This window comes from Carassius gibelio, chromosome A23, assembly GCF_023724105.1.
Source record: "Carassius gibelio isolate Cgi1373 ecotype wild population from Czech Republic chromosome A23, carGib1.2-hapl.c, whole genome shotgun sequence".
Classification (NCBI taxonomy): domain Eukaryota; kingdom Metazoa; phylum Chordata; class Actinopteri; order Cypriniformes; family Cyprinidae; genus Carassius; species Carassius gibelio.
Window position 1 is genome coordinate 3,877,479 of NC_068393.1, and position 14,959 is coordinate 3,892,437.

At 37.5% G+C, this 14,959-nt stretch overlaps 1 protein-coding gene across 1 annotated transcript in view; it reads left to right on the forward strand.

The window, feature by feature from the left end:
- The first annotated feature begins 793 nt into the window (after positions 1-793).
- The window catches only part of LOC127944701 (protein kinase C and casein kinase substrate in neurons protein 1-like), a 43,621-nt gene continuing 29,455 nt past the window's right edge, over positions 794-14,959 (forward strand). Inside the window, exon 1 of the mRNA XM_052540891.1 lies at positions 794-958. The gene's annotated coding sequence lies outside the window, so the exon portion shown is untranslated. The remainder of the gene's footprint in view (positions 959-14,959) is intronic.

Consider the following 14,959-nt stretch of genomic DNA (forward strand, 5'->3'; position numbering starts at 1 on the left):
ACTGGAGTGGTGTGGATTATTGTGATGTTTTATCAGCTGTTTGGTCTCTCATTCTGACGGCACCCATTCACTGCAGAGCATCCATTGATGAGACACTGATGCATTCTCCAAATCTAAAGAAACAAACTCGTCTACATCTTGGATGGCCTGAGGGTGAGGACACTCAGATATTTCTTTATTTATTGGCTAACTGTTTTTGTAAATGTCCCCTGGTCAGTGTAAACATGAATTACAGAGCTTCAGTTTCTGAGAAATATTGGGTGCATCACCTGGCTTTACTCCCACACAGCCATTCGTCTGAGGATATTACGCTGTAATCAGATTCATATAATGCTTTATAAGTGAGATGAAAGAGTACTTGTCAGTCTTACTGACATCACATGTAATGTGTTTTACATAATATGTAGATCCTCTGAGCAAAGATTATATAACTGTTGAATGTTTGGCTACCCTTAAGAGCAGGCATGGGTGTATTACACATAAATGAATATAGCCATCCACACAAAAGCCTCAGTGTGTTGACTTCACTCTCTCAGTATTAGACTGAAAACTAAAGACTCCAGAAGAATAAGATGACATGCTCTTTTCAAGAGGCGGAGTCTGTGAGGACGAAAAATATATACTGCACTATTTGTATGAGAGCTTAATAGGAAAATAAATCAAGAGATAAAGTGTGGTACCCCCATGAAGCAGCATTCAAACAATGCTAATAAAGCACGGACTGGGTTGTAGAAATGCGTCTGTTTTCCTCGCGTCATGTTTCGCGGTGGTTCCGTGTGGTTGGGCATCACGCGTGTGAAGGACACACAGCTCGGGCTGAACCATCCCCCACCGGCGGAGAGTGCGCGAGCACATCGCTGCGCACATCGTGATCCGGTGGATGCGGAGGGACACGCGCGCGGGGTCACCTTCTGTCACTGCAACGAGACAACCGCACGGAGCTCGTCCGTCATTTTCGGTAGGAAACAATAATGATTGCATCTTTCGGCTTATGCTGAATATTCATGTATGTTGCATATTTGACCTGGGTGTTGCTTTGCGTAAAAGCGTTTCTGTTCAAGCCTTTTATATCCTAAACATTGCTTGTTTACGGTGTATTTCGTGCACATCACGGCATCATGTTAAACACCTATGTGTTCATAAGAAGAAAATAAAATACATAATATAGCGTGCGATTCAGTCGCGTCGTTATGACCTTACTTGATTGTATTATAGCTCTTAACATTAACTACAGGCTTTCCATCTAGAACAGAAATAAAACGTCACAGCAGTTGATAAAATGTCGGGAATTTCACTCAAAGCAAAACCAGGTTGAGCGCAAATCAATCATTTTAGCCAAATCTGAGCAAGGCCATGTTGATAATTCAGCATCTCCTCACGGTTATTTCTAATGTAATGAGCATCAAACATGACACACCAGCTATGCTTTCATCCACATAGATGTTTTCTTGAATTATTATTCTTCAGTAGCATCTCTGTTTGACAGATGGCCTAAAACAAAACAAGAAAACCTCGCCACATCTGAAGTATAGGAACAGGCTATCAATCCGTTTGGGAATATTTGACCAAATATACGATTGAAATGAAATGCAATAAAACCTGTCGGGAAAGATAAGGAGTGTGATGAATGAATGCGTCCCGACTGGTCGTTATGTAACAGCTAACAACAACAACACTTGACAGTCATCGGTGAAGAAAAGCCCGAAGCATCACAGAGACATGCAGCACACAGCGCGAGATACGAGTCAAGTGTTTGCATTTTGTGAAATAGTGTAGTATGATGATAAGTAGTGCTTTAAATCGGTCTCATTCCTTAACCATGTTTAGATGCATGAAAGGCCTTATTCCTATACTCGGAGCAGAAAGAGAGGAAGACTTTGATGGGCTTCAGGGTTTGATGCGTCACCGCCTGAATGCTTATACAGATCATGATTTTCAACCAAACTGACACATTCATTCAGCTCACATCTGCCAGGCCACTCTTTCATGCTCGTAAACATCACACTCTTGTTATACTCATATACAGACGAGTGCTCGAGTAGTTTGATCAATGGTGATATTTGAAACCAAATGTCAGTTCATTTAAATATGGATTATTTCATTAAATGATAGAGTGGAGGTTAAAAACCAGTATCACTGAATCTTCAGTTCATCTGCTCGGTGTTTCTGCTGATAGAGGGAGCTCTGGATTACAAAAAGAGACAGTATATTTTGTTTGACTATTTAGCTCAGTCATATTTACTTCATTACTGGACAGTGTGATGGCTTTGCTCGGGTAAATATGGTTGGTTTAGTTGTGTATGTTGGCTGTGGGGATGCTGGTGGAGCTGTCCGCGGTGCTGAAACCAGATGTGCCCTCTCTATCTTTAATAGTGATAAAACCACATCTAATGTATGATATTAAGAGTTTAGAAAATGGCTTTAGCTAGCGTTTCCATTCCCGTTAATGAATACTGTTAAACACAGTTAATTAAAAGTAAGAGAAAACTAGAAATTGTCAGAAAGGTGTAAAACAATGGTTTGTTAAATTTAGTCACACATTGCAAACGTTCTGGGTGGCAGTTTGAAACACGTCAGGTTAGTGTACTGTATCATTATAAGCCTTTATTACCCTGTTTTCCTGCATTTGTATTGAAATGGATATACCACAACACAACAGAGAGGAAATAAGCGTTTCATATTTAGAGTTTAATTATGATTTAAGTTCTAACAGAACATACAGTATTGGCAGATGCATTGAGATCACACAGCCAACACTGACTAAATGGATCTGAGATTTCATCTTAAACACTAATGAATGACTGTATGTAAAAGCTTCAAGCTAATGAAGTGTGTAACGCTGTCGGTACATCAACCTGAAACATCTTTCATTTTAAGAGCCTAATTTAACAAGAGATGGAAATCTCTGAACCTTTATTCATCAGGGAAGGTGGGATTTTTCCATGACTTTCATGAGCTCACAGCTTCAAGTCTGTCAAGTCAACGAAGGACAATAGCAAAGAGTAATATTTAGCTCATTGGTGATTGTAAAAGAGTTAAAGTCAGTTCATTGATGATTCAGTGATATCATCATCCAGTTCAGGACAGAAATGGAGAAAAAACCTTGGGAGAAACCAGGTTCAGTTGGGGGTCAGATCTTCTCTGACCAGACGAAACAATCATGGTGTGGTTTAATTCCAGGCTGCAACACAGGTGCACAGGAGTCATCTGGTTCCCGTGGTCTTGTGCTGATGGTGGTCTTCACAGGGATCTGTCTCTGGGGTGCATCTAGTTAACATGGTCTCCTCTGATGTTCAGGGCTGTAGAGGTCATCTCTGGATGCTGAAGCTTCAGTCCTCCTGAAGTAACCCATGGTTATGTGTCTCGATCAAGGGCAAAATTGTTTCATTTGCAAGTAATGTATTATTTATAGTTAACTACTGTAATATACACTGTATTCTGGGTATTTTTACAGCATTTACAGTAATTTACTGCTAATAGGAATTTGCAGTACTTTACTGTTTATACAAAAGCAGTAGTGCTACTGTAAATGAAGTGCTACTACATTTGTGCAGATGAAAAACATGAACTTGCTTTCTCATTTCTCTCATTTAAAAATTATCCAGCATGTGTATAGCTTTAGTATTTCCTCTAATAAAGGAAAATTAAAAATAAATACATCCAATAATCCACAATTGCATTTCCAATATTTTGAGTATCGGCTATCATATTTCTTTTTTTTTAATGCCAGGACAACCACAAGTGTGATGAAATAAGTGTCCTTATATATATATACAGTCTTGTTCAAAATAATAGCAGTACAATGTGACTAACCAGAATAATCAAGGTTTTTAGTATATTTTTTATTGCTACGTGGCAAACAAGTTACCAGTAGGTTCAGTAGATTGTCAGAAAACAAACAAGACCCAGCATTCATGATATGCACGCTCTTAAGGCTGTGCAATTGGGCAATTAGTTGAAAGGGGTGTGTTCAAAAAAATAGCAGTGTCTACCTTTGACTGTACAAACTCAAAACTATTTTGTACAAACATTTTTTTTTTCTGGGATTTAGCAATCCTGTGAATCACTAAACTAATATTTAGTTGTATGACCACAGTTTTTTAAAACTGCTTGACATCTGTGTGGCATGGAGTCAACCAACTTGTGGCACCTCTCAGCTGTTATTCCACTCCATGATTCTTTAACCACATTCCACAATTCATTCACATTTCTTGGTTTTGCTTCAGAAACAGCATTTTTGATATCACCCCACAAGTTCTCAATTGGATTAAGGTCTGGAGATTGGGCTGGCCACTCCATAACATTAATTTTGTTGGTTTGGAACCAAGACTTTGCCCGTTTACTAGTGTGTTTTGGGTCATTGTCTTGTTGAAACAACCATTTCAAGGGCATGTCCTCTTCAGCATAGGGCAACATGACCTCTTCAAGTATTTTAACATATGCAAACTGATCCATGATCCCTGGTATGCGATAAATAGGCCCAACACCATAGTAGGAGAAACATGCCCATATCATGATGCTTGCACCTCCATGCTTCACTGTCTTCACTGTGTACTGTGGCTTGAATTCAGAGTTTGGGGGTCGTCTCACAAACTGCCTGTGGCCCTTGGACCCAAAAAGAACAATTTTACTCTCATCAGTCCACAAAATGTTCCTCCATTTCTCTTTAGGCCAGTTGATGTGTTCTTTGGCAAATTGTAACCTCTTCTGCACATGCCTTTTTTTTAACAGAGGGACTTTGCGGGGGATTCTTGAAAATAGATTAGCTTCACACAGACGTCTTCTAACTGTCACAGTACTTACAGGTAACTCCAGACTGTCTTTGATCATCCTGGAGGTGATCATTGGCTGAGCCTTTGCCATTCTGGTTATTCTTCTATCCATTTTGATGGTTGTCTTCCGTTTTCTTCCACGTCTCTCTGGTTTTGCTCTCCATTTTAAGGCATTGGAGATCATTTTAGCTGAACAGCCTATCATTTTTTGCACCTCTTTATAGGTTTTCCCCTCTCTAATCAACTTTTTAATCAAAGTACGCTGTTCTTCTGAACAATGTCTTGAACGACCCATTTTCCTCAGCTTTCAAATGCATGTTCAACAAGTGTTGGCTTCATCCTTAAATAGGGGCCACCTGATTCACACCTGTTTCTTCACAAAATTGATGACCTCAGTGATTGAATGCCACACTGCTATTTTTTTGAACACACCCCTTTCAACTAATTCAACTAATTGCCCAATTGCACAGCCTTAAGAGCGTGCATATCATGAATGCTGGGTCTTGTTTGTTTTCTGACAATCTACTGAACCTACTGGTAACTTGTTTGCCACGTAGCAATAAAAAAATATACGAAAAACCTTGATTATTCTGGTTAGTCACATTGTACTGCTATTATTTTGAACAAGACTGTATATAAAACTTACACCCCACAAAATCTAAATTATATTTGAATGGGAAGCTAGAGCAACAACCTGTCAGAGGTTATATAAACGGAGGTTTGTGTCCGGTGCACACATAACACACTTCCCTTCTGAGAGGATCGTCAGATGTCACCTCGAGTTTTCCTGAGGTAAGTACTTTTTACTTAACAAATCTTCCTTTTAAAATGTAAACCATTACCAACAGCAATGAAAACATTTACACCTGTGCATACGTCCAAGAAAAACAAGTAAAGAAATTAATTCAATAGTTGAAATACATTCCTCATTATGGCTTCTTGTTTGTTAATAGAAGCAAAGTCTCTAGTGCTCTCTGAACTTTCATATTAATTTTTTTATGTTATAGTATATATTCTCCTCTCTCTTTTTTCAGTGTTGATTGTCATGTGATTGTGTAAGTGATCAATCTAGAAGTCCTCCCAGATCTGTGATTTATCAGATTTATCATCATTAGTGATTAGTCAACGATCACTGATGAAAAATGATGATTCCCCTCCTTCTCTCTTTTGCTTGTTTCAACAGAAGCTAATGCACCCAAAGGCTCTTGTAAGAACCACGGCACTGAGCATCTATGGCTTTGTGAGTATGTGTTTTTACTAACTATCAGATGCAGTATATTAACATTAGATTAACTGCAGCTATGCTACACAGCAAATTTGTGTAATCAGTCTTAAGACATTAAAAAGATGTTTAAAAAAAAAAAAAAGATCAAGCATCCAGAAAATGTGATTTGCCATTTCAATTACATACTGAATTAGTCAATAATTATTTATGCTAAAGATTCACACACATGTATGCAATATCTCTCACACATTCATTCATTGTATTTCCTCATTTCCTTCCCTTTTGCTTGTGTGTCAGCAGGAGCTAACTGCACCCAAAGACTGTCTATAAACACATTTAGATCAGATAAATTCATGACATAAAGATACTGAGATAAACACATTTCTCACACGTTTTCCCTCTGTTTTGTTTCAGATCAGCCATCAGTGGTTATGGAGGGGGATGCTTTTTGTTGCCATATTGTCATGATCTTTGCTTTGATTTGTTGCGATGAATTCATTTCTCTATTATAATTATTATTAATGTTGCAGAATAAAGCACACTGAAAAATTGATGTTTTTAAAAGTGACAATGAATAAAAAAATTATACTGTTGTAAATGGACTCTTATTTGGAATGAATTAAATTCAACATACATTCATGTTAAATATTCAAAGATTTGCTTTAATAGTGTAACATGAATTACGGTAAAGTTATTGTAATATTGTTATACTGTAAAACTAAGTTGCAGTAAGGATATTTTACTGTACAGTTATCTTGTGGTAAGGGTATACTGTAAAATGAAATTGTGGTAAGCTACAGTAAACGGCCGGTTAGTAAGTTACCGCAAAATCACAGTAAAGTGTCTATCAGTGTATGGTACGGTGTGTCCAGATTAACGGGCAGCAAAGTACAACATTCAAATCATGAGTCCTCTGTATTGTCATAAATGAGTGGTTGTTTTCTAGATTATTATAATGCAGAGTTGTGCTGTGTATTACTTTGTGCCTTCCTGAGTTATTGCATCATTTCTAAGATAATTATCTCCTTCTGAATCACTTTTCTTGTATGTTGTTTTGAACTAAAGTTTCTGTAAAATGCTCACATATAAATCAAATGTCAAATTAAATGCAATCGGTCACACTGCTGTGAGTTTGCTGTCACTTCAGAGATGATTTTAAATGTCACATCCTTCAGAAATAGCCTCTTTGTAAAGCTGCATTATGACGATTCATAAAGCAATCTGTGCTGAAATGTATCGCACAAACTGTAAAGATCAAACTGAACTGATCAGGGATCTTGTGAGATATAAATGGCAGACGCTTTTTGGGCTTCTCCACATAAATGTATAGTTTACACGAGGATCACAGATTTGTTTGGACTGAAAGAAAGAAAGACACTTGCTGAATACACCAGCCAAAGAACAAACTAGATGCCAGGACAGTCTGCTTACTGCAAACTAATGTCAAATATTTACTATTTTTAACGCTGTTTTCCAGGCCAATTCTTTAACATAATGTTCTTTAGTTTTTTTTATCTTATTTTACAGTATAAATATCTAAAACTAAATATCTAAATTTTTGAATCAAGATCCATTTACTTTAGAAGCAAAATGCTTTAAGATATTGGGTCTCGTTTTCTGAAAATAATTATCAAAATTTTGTCAGTTCTTTTTTTCTTTTGGGAGAAAAATATCTGCCACTGGGGCCAGACAAATGATCTCGTTTTCCCTTTTAATTAAGCCCACTAGCAACTCATTTTTGCAGTGTAGGCCTATTTACACCACATCCGTGTGCCACTCGCCAGTGTTGAGCAGCTGTCAGTGCCGTCTCTTCAGTGGCAGGACTCTGGTTCCCAGCATGCACTGCAGCATGGACGTCTCTGTTGTTTACTGTGCCGTTTGCTCTGATGTTGAGTTTGTTGCAGCTTTGAGGCATGTGTCATGTACCGTAGTGTGAACTGAACATCTGCTTGTGATTACTGAATGTGTTGGTTGCTATTTCCTATACAACTACAAAGAATGGATGAAGCTTTACCAAAGCAATTATCTTTGTTTGAGAAACAGATTAAATATACAGTTTTTTCTCATGTTTCCAACAATGTTTTCTCATGTTTGCACATATAGTTAGCGAGCTACACTGACTGATGGTGTCTGTTTGTGCCAGCCTTCAGTCGTATTCAGGCTGAACCAGTGGCACGCTGACTCTCACCTGGCCTTGCCACTGCTTGACACTGACAGGAGATATCTGTTTAATTGACATGTGAGTCTAAACTGAGGACTTGTGTCTGGCAGTGGTCTCTCTGCATGTAGCTAGCTGTGCTCTTAGCAGCTGTAATAGCACAAAAAGCCTCTTGAATGTCTCCTGAATGGCACTTAAAGAAATGAAATATGCTTTATGAATAATCAGTTACATTAATTAAATGGCTTGGCTTTTATAGCATTAGCTTGCTCAGCAAAACCTTAACTGAGTCAGCTGTCCACACTGAAAGCATCAAAGCTAAGAGTTCAAGGCAACTGTCAGATGACATTCTTTTGTATGATAAATATTATTAAAATGTTTTACTGTCGTGTATAAATTAGAATTGAAAGATGCTTTAAAATAATCGACCGGGAACATCAGAACCTGGTATAGATGTGACAGACAGATTATTATTTTTGAAATTTGTAACAAACAAATAAAATAGATGCTGTTGTTCATAAAGTGGATCCTGCAACGAATACTTCTGTTTGTTTTAATGAAAATGATTTACTTGTGCTGCTTATTTGGATTGTAGTCAGGTTGTTAGCCAATGTTCTGAGAATATTACATTTTAATACATATATATATCTTAGTAAATAATGACTCTTTTGTGGCTCTATAAATAAATGACTTGCATTTTTTTACTCAGGAGAATGATCTTTCTATAAACTGCTTTACTTTATGAGATGCCCTCTATCACTTAACCACACAGAAACTGATAAGCCATTTATCTTATTGTTCCAAGATTAACTGCCAATCCAACATCTGATTACTTGATCCATAAATGTACCAATTATCTAAAAAAAACCTTGCAAACCGTGTGCATCATTGCTGTACAAATGCTACTTTAAGAACCCCGTAAATCTGCAGTTACTCCGCGCTAACAAACCTGCACAAACGTTTGGACAGTTGTCTAACACGCTTCACTTGGCGCTGTAATGATTCGTTTTTCTGTAGACGGTTCAGAACAATCAATGAAACTGCAGCAACACATATTAATGACTGCTAAATGTCCATTTAATGACTGAATTCATTGATTACAGACCTCGCTAGTGGACAAATCTGATTAATCACTAAAGACCTAATCTTTTTTATTTATTTTATTTGAATTAAAAAGTAGTTTTACGTAGAGAAGTCATTGAGTCCTTGGTGATTTGCAGTGTTTGTCCTGGAGGAAGTGTTCTCTGCTGGCTGGTGTTGGTGAGTTCAGGATGCTCTTGTTGTGTTCTTGGCTGAAGCTGGCTGTGTGTGAGTGATGCCCTGCACCTCTGCTACTGGGCTTTTATACGGTCAGCATCGTGTGTGAGCTACTCAGCATAATGGGAATGAACAGCAATGCTAAGAAAAGTTATTTATAGCTTATCTGGTATTTGTCTTGACTAAGAAATACAAAACTGGTAAGGAGAGACTGAAATTCTGCTCTACAGTAAGATGTTGGGATGCTCATAATGTCTGTCCAGGGTGCCCTTTAATCCAGATCACACACTCTACATAGGGCACCATCTCACTCAAGGAGGGCCCCAGGGATGTTATTTAACCTGTCAGTAACTGGGAGAGCTTGAGAAACTGGAGGAATCAGCCTGTCGACCTCAGGGAATCAGTCTTCTGATTCTGATGGGTCCTTCAGTATCTGTTCTTCCTCTCCCAGTTCGTAAAGAAGGCATGCCAGTCCTTGAATAGTTTGGAGGCGCAGATGAGAAACCTCAGAAGTCATCCTTGGCCTACATCCTTCAAGGACACGTTGCTCTCTCTCTCTCTCTCTCTGTCATGCATCATGAAGACCTTTGAGAAGCTCATCCAGAAACATGCCGACCACTGATATGACATAAGGACATTAGGTAGTCATAAATCACCCAGAGCAGAGGACATCACACACACACATATATTAAGAAAGACTTGGAAAAGTCCCCTTGCCATTTAAATGCATTGCAACATGTCTACCATGCACACGTTATTAGTTTGAATAACTCTGAACTATATGCTTCAAAGAGACAAAGGAAGGCAGCACAATATAGATGACATTCCTTCATTTCTTACTGTGTTCAACACTATTCTGCCGCTTCATCTTCAGAAAGCAAGGCTGACATTAGCTGCGTCTGGTTTCGCAGGCTGTCCTTCAGCCCAGAGATGGCGTTTATCAGTGCATACGGAGACGCTATCATTTAAAGTGCTCCTATTAAGCTGTTTGAAAGGTTCATATATTAGATTTGGGAGTCCCCAACGACAGGTTTACATGCGTGCAAGGTCACTTAAATTTTCTTATTATATGCATTAAATTTGACCTTATTTCTCAACGACTCTCAAACTTATTTGTTTTAAGGTTCATCTTTCCAAACCCCTTCTGTGCATGATGTTTCTCTGCTCTGATTGGTCCGATACATGGAGTACTGATAAAGCACTGCAGTTTGTAAACCAATGTATTGCTACATCCTTTATCATGACTCCAAGTAACCAAGGTTTAATCTTTAATATTTAACAGTTTGCGAATGACTCATAATTGTATCCTAATTTAGTTGTGTTCTGTAACGAAGCGCCTACTTTGCATCAGCAGCACTGATTTAATGACAAACAGTGAAGGTAAGCTGAACAAAGTGATGGCACCTGAATTCATAGCAAGTTTCTAACTAATTTCAATAATTTGAATGTTAATCATACATATTATAATATATTTTGTGTCAGGTAAGCAATGGTATGCGCAATCATGATCCTACTGATCAGCTACTTCAATTAGGGCACAATATTCAGCAATCAAACATTTATTTATCAATCATTGGACGCCTATTTGGAAGTTGAAAACAAACATTTTAGCTTTTCAACAATTATTAAAGGACCAATATGTTTTGTTTTTAAATGTAGCCAGAAACATAGCAGAACTTGTCAAGGAGTATTACCTCACTCCAACCACTGAATCTATTGAGAGACATAGAAGTAGAGGACACATACACATTAATAGTGTAGTAAGAATATTTACTTATAATCCAAAAGAGAATACTACAGAGCAGCTATTCCTAAACAACTGAAACGTTTTAACAGAAACGGTCAAACGTATGTGTTAAGCTCCGCGCGAGTTTAATATTACACCAATATTGTGGCATTAAAAAGTAATGTTGTACAACACTGAAACAGTGTATTATTATTATTTTCATGTACAACCGATGAACTTAACATAGGCTGAAAGTAGCAAGCTAACGTTTATTGTGGGGCTGCTGCTTGGTATAATAGTTTACTAAAACGAACACCAAAACTTAACATGAACTGTTAAAAATTAAAGCAATTTATGCAAAATAAATAAATAAATAAATACAAATAAAAAGATGGAGAGTTGGCAGACTGCACATTTCTCACCTTGACCACCTTCTTCCAGATGCATACATTTTCTGTTCTGATCTCAACCAGTTTGGGCAAAGAGCCGATTGACTAGGGACCAATCAGAGGCCGCATTGTTATGATGTCATCATGTAGACTTCTTACAAAGTATTTTACAGTATTTTAAAACTACAAAAATACAAAAAACTGTTATTTTGATACAAAATATGAAGCCATTTTCATCAACCCTATCAAATACAAATTACAAAATACTATTTTGCATTTGAAATACATGTATCATAAATACTGCCCATCCCTGAGCACAGAGCATAGCATCTTCTCTACATCATGTGATCCACACCAACAAGATTTTTTGAAGGGGGTTCAAGTTTTTGCGGGATGTTCACAGGTGGGCATTATGCAAATGTGTTAAATTGTGACATGTGAATTTCACGGAAATGGGATTCAAATTACAAATGACTTGTTTAAGAGGTTCAGTATCAACTCTTTCTTTTGAGAGACTTTATTTATGATGCACTTTCAGCTTTACAACATTGTGTGAAAGGCCATTTTCAAAAATCCATAGTAGGGGCACTTTAATAAAATGATCTATGATTTTTTTCTGAAGATGTTTGATTCTTTTAGAAACAGTGTTGATAAATAGCATTACCATTTTTAGACTTATTGAAATGTCTATTGAATATGAGATAACAGAGTGAAACGAAAATCTCCTTGAGGATGTGTTTAGGAGTTCTTGTTAAGGATGAAAATGCTTGGATTTAATGCATATTAATATTGTCAAGCAATAGTTCTAGTTGAGTACCTTTGGAAGAAGCTGAAGCTTTTCATATAAAATATAAGAAATACTGAAATAAAGTCAAGAAGTCTAATGTCCTATTTATCATATGATCTCTAAGAGAAAATCTCATCTGGATTGTTCATAAGGATCAGGTGTAATTTGTTAAGCTAGCCATATCATAAAAGAAGTGGACTTCTCAGAGAGGTCCCAGACTCATCCTGTTTCTATCACAATAACCTGAACTGATGCTTGGAAGAGAGGTTTAACAGAGCAAACTCATTAAAAAGCAGCAAGATCTGCTGAAAAAGAAAGTTTGCTGCTTCAGTTACTGATGCTGTAAGAGAGCAAACGAAACAAACGGACATTCAAACACAGTAGTGTGTGCCCTCAGCAAAACAGCTAACCAAGGCAAGGCAAGTTTATTTATATAGCACATTTCGTACATAATGGTAATTCAAAGTGCTTAACATAAAAGAAAGCAAAATAGTCATGAAAAAAAGAAAGAATTTAAAACAGTTAAAAACAAAAAATGATTTTTACATAAAATAAAGTGAATACGTAAAATATAGTGCAATCAGTTCGGACATTGCACAGAGCTCATTCAATAAATGCACAGCTAAACAGATGGGTTTTGAGTCTAGATTTAAATGTGGCTAGTGTTTTAGCACATCTGATCTCTTCTGGAAGCTGATCCCAACTGTGTGCGGTATAGTAACTAATGGAGGACTCCCCTTGTTTTGTGTGAACCCTTGGTATTTCTAACTGACTCGATCCTAGTGATCTGAGTGCTCTGTTAGGTTTATATTCAGTGAACATATCTGCAATACATTTTGGTCCTAGGTCATTTAGTGACTTAGATACGAGTAAAAGTACTTTAAAATCAATCCTAAATGTAACTGTAAGCCAGTGTAAGGACCTGAGCACTGGTGTGATATGCTCAGATTTTCTGGTTCTAGTCAGAATCCTGGCAGCAGTGTTCTAGATGAGCTGCAGCTGTCTAATGGTCTTTTTTGAAAGACAATAGTCCACCATTAGTCCAAGACATTACAATAGTCCACCCTGCTGGTGATAAAGGCATGAACAAGTTTCTCCAAGTCTTGATTGGAAACAAAACATCTAATTCTTGCAATGTTTTTTTAGATGATAGTATACTGATTTAGTTACTGCTTTGACATGACTACTGAAACTGAGATCTGTCTCCAGAATCACACCAAGATTCCTGACTTGATTTTTAGTTGTTTGACCCCTAGAGTCAAGGTATGCATTCACCTTGAAAACTTAATCTTTGTTTCCAAATGCAATGACTTTTGTTTTTTCCTTGTTTAACTGAAGAAAGTTCTGGCACATCCAACCGTTAATTTCATCAATGCATTGGCAGAGGGAGTCAATTGGGCTGTAGTCATTTGGAGATAAGGCAAGGTAAATCTGGGTATCATCAGCATAGCTGTGATAGGCAATTTGGTTCGTTCTCATTTGACTGAGTGGAAGCATATACAGGCTAAACAAGAGCGGTGCAAGAATTTACCCTTGTGGGACTCCGCATGTCATGGATGTCCACTTAGACTCATGCTCTCCTAGACTCACATAATAACCTCTCCCTTCTGAACCATTTGAGTACCATCCCAGAAAGCCAGACCCAGTTTTCCAGTCCCTCTAGTACTATGTTATGATCGACAGTGTCAAACGCAGCACTGAGATCTAGCAATACCAGCACCGATATTTTGCCAGAGTCACAATTTAAGCGAATATCATTTATTATTTTAATGAGTGCTGTCTCTGTGCTGTGATGCGGTCGGAAACCAGATTGAAAATTGTCCAGGTATCCATTGAGTTTAAAACTTAAAACTAGGTTTTAGACTTAAAAACTACCTTTTCTATAATTTTGCCTATAATCTAAAATTGCTCATGATGGTGTTATCAAGACTGGTCTTTTTCAGGAGAGGCTTAACAACTGTAGTCTTTAGGGAGTTTGGAAATGTCCCAGAAAGAAGTGAGGCGTTCACCACTTCTAAAAGATCTGCTTTTAAGCAGTTAAACACACTTTTGAAAAAAGATGTGGGAAGTGTATAAAGATAGCAGGTTGATGATTTTAGGTGCTGCACTATTTCTTCCAAAATTTCGCTATCAATTGCTTAAAAAATAGACATAGTATCTTTTTGATATTGTGGCCGAATCTGTCTGACCTCTGCATTACTTGAGGTTGTGCTAATCGCCTTCCTGATATTGATGATCTTCTCTGAAAAAAAGGAAGCAAACTCATTTAATTTGCTGTCTGAGAGCATTTCACTGGGAATCTGACTTGGGGGGGGGGGGGGGGGGTTTGTGAGTCTCTCAACAGTGCCAAAAAGAGTATGAGTGTTATTTAAGTTACTAAAGTTTATAAGGTCTGAGAAGAAATTCTGTCTATCTGTGGCTAATTTCACATTAAAAACATGAAGGCTGTCTTTATAGATGCTATAGTGAATATCAAGTTTCTAGAACAGTGACTGCTGGGATATTTGTAAAGAAGAGGATGGTGTGCAGTTCACAACCCACAGGTGGAGCTGACAGTCATCTTCAATCACAAATACACAACACAAACCATGCATGCATTGACAACAAGACTATAAACCATACTGATGAATGTCAGTACTACACAG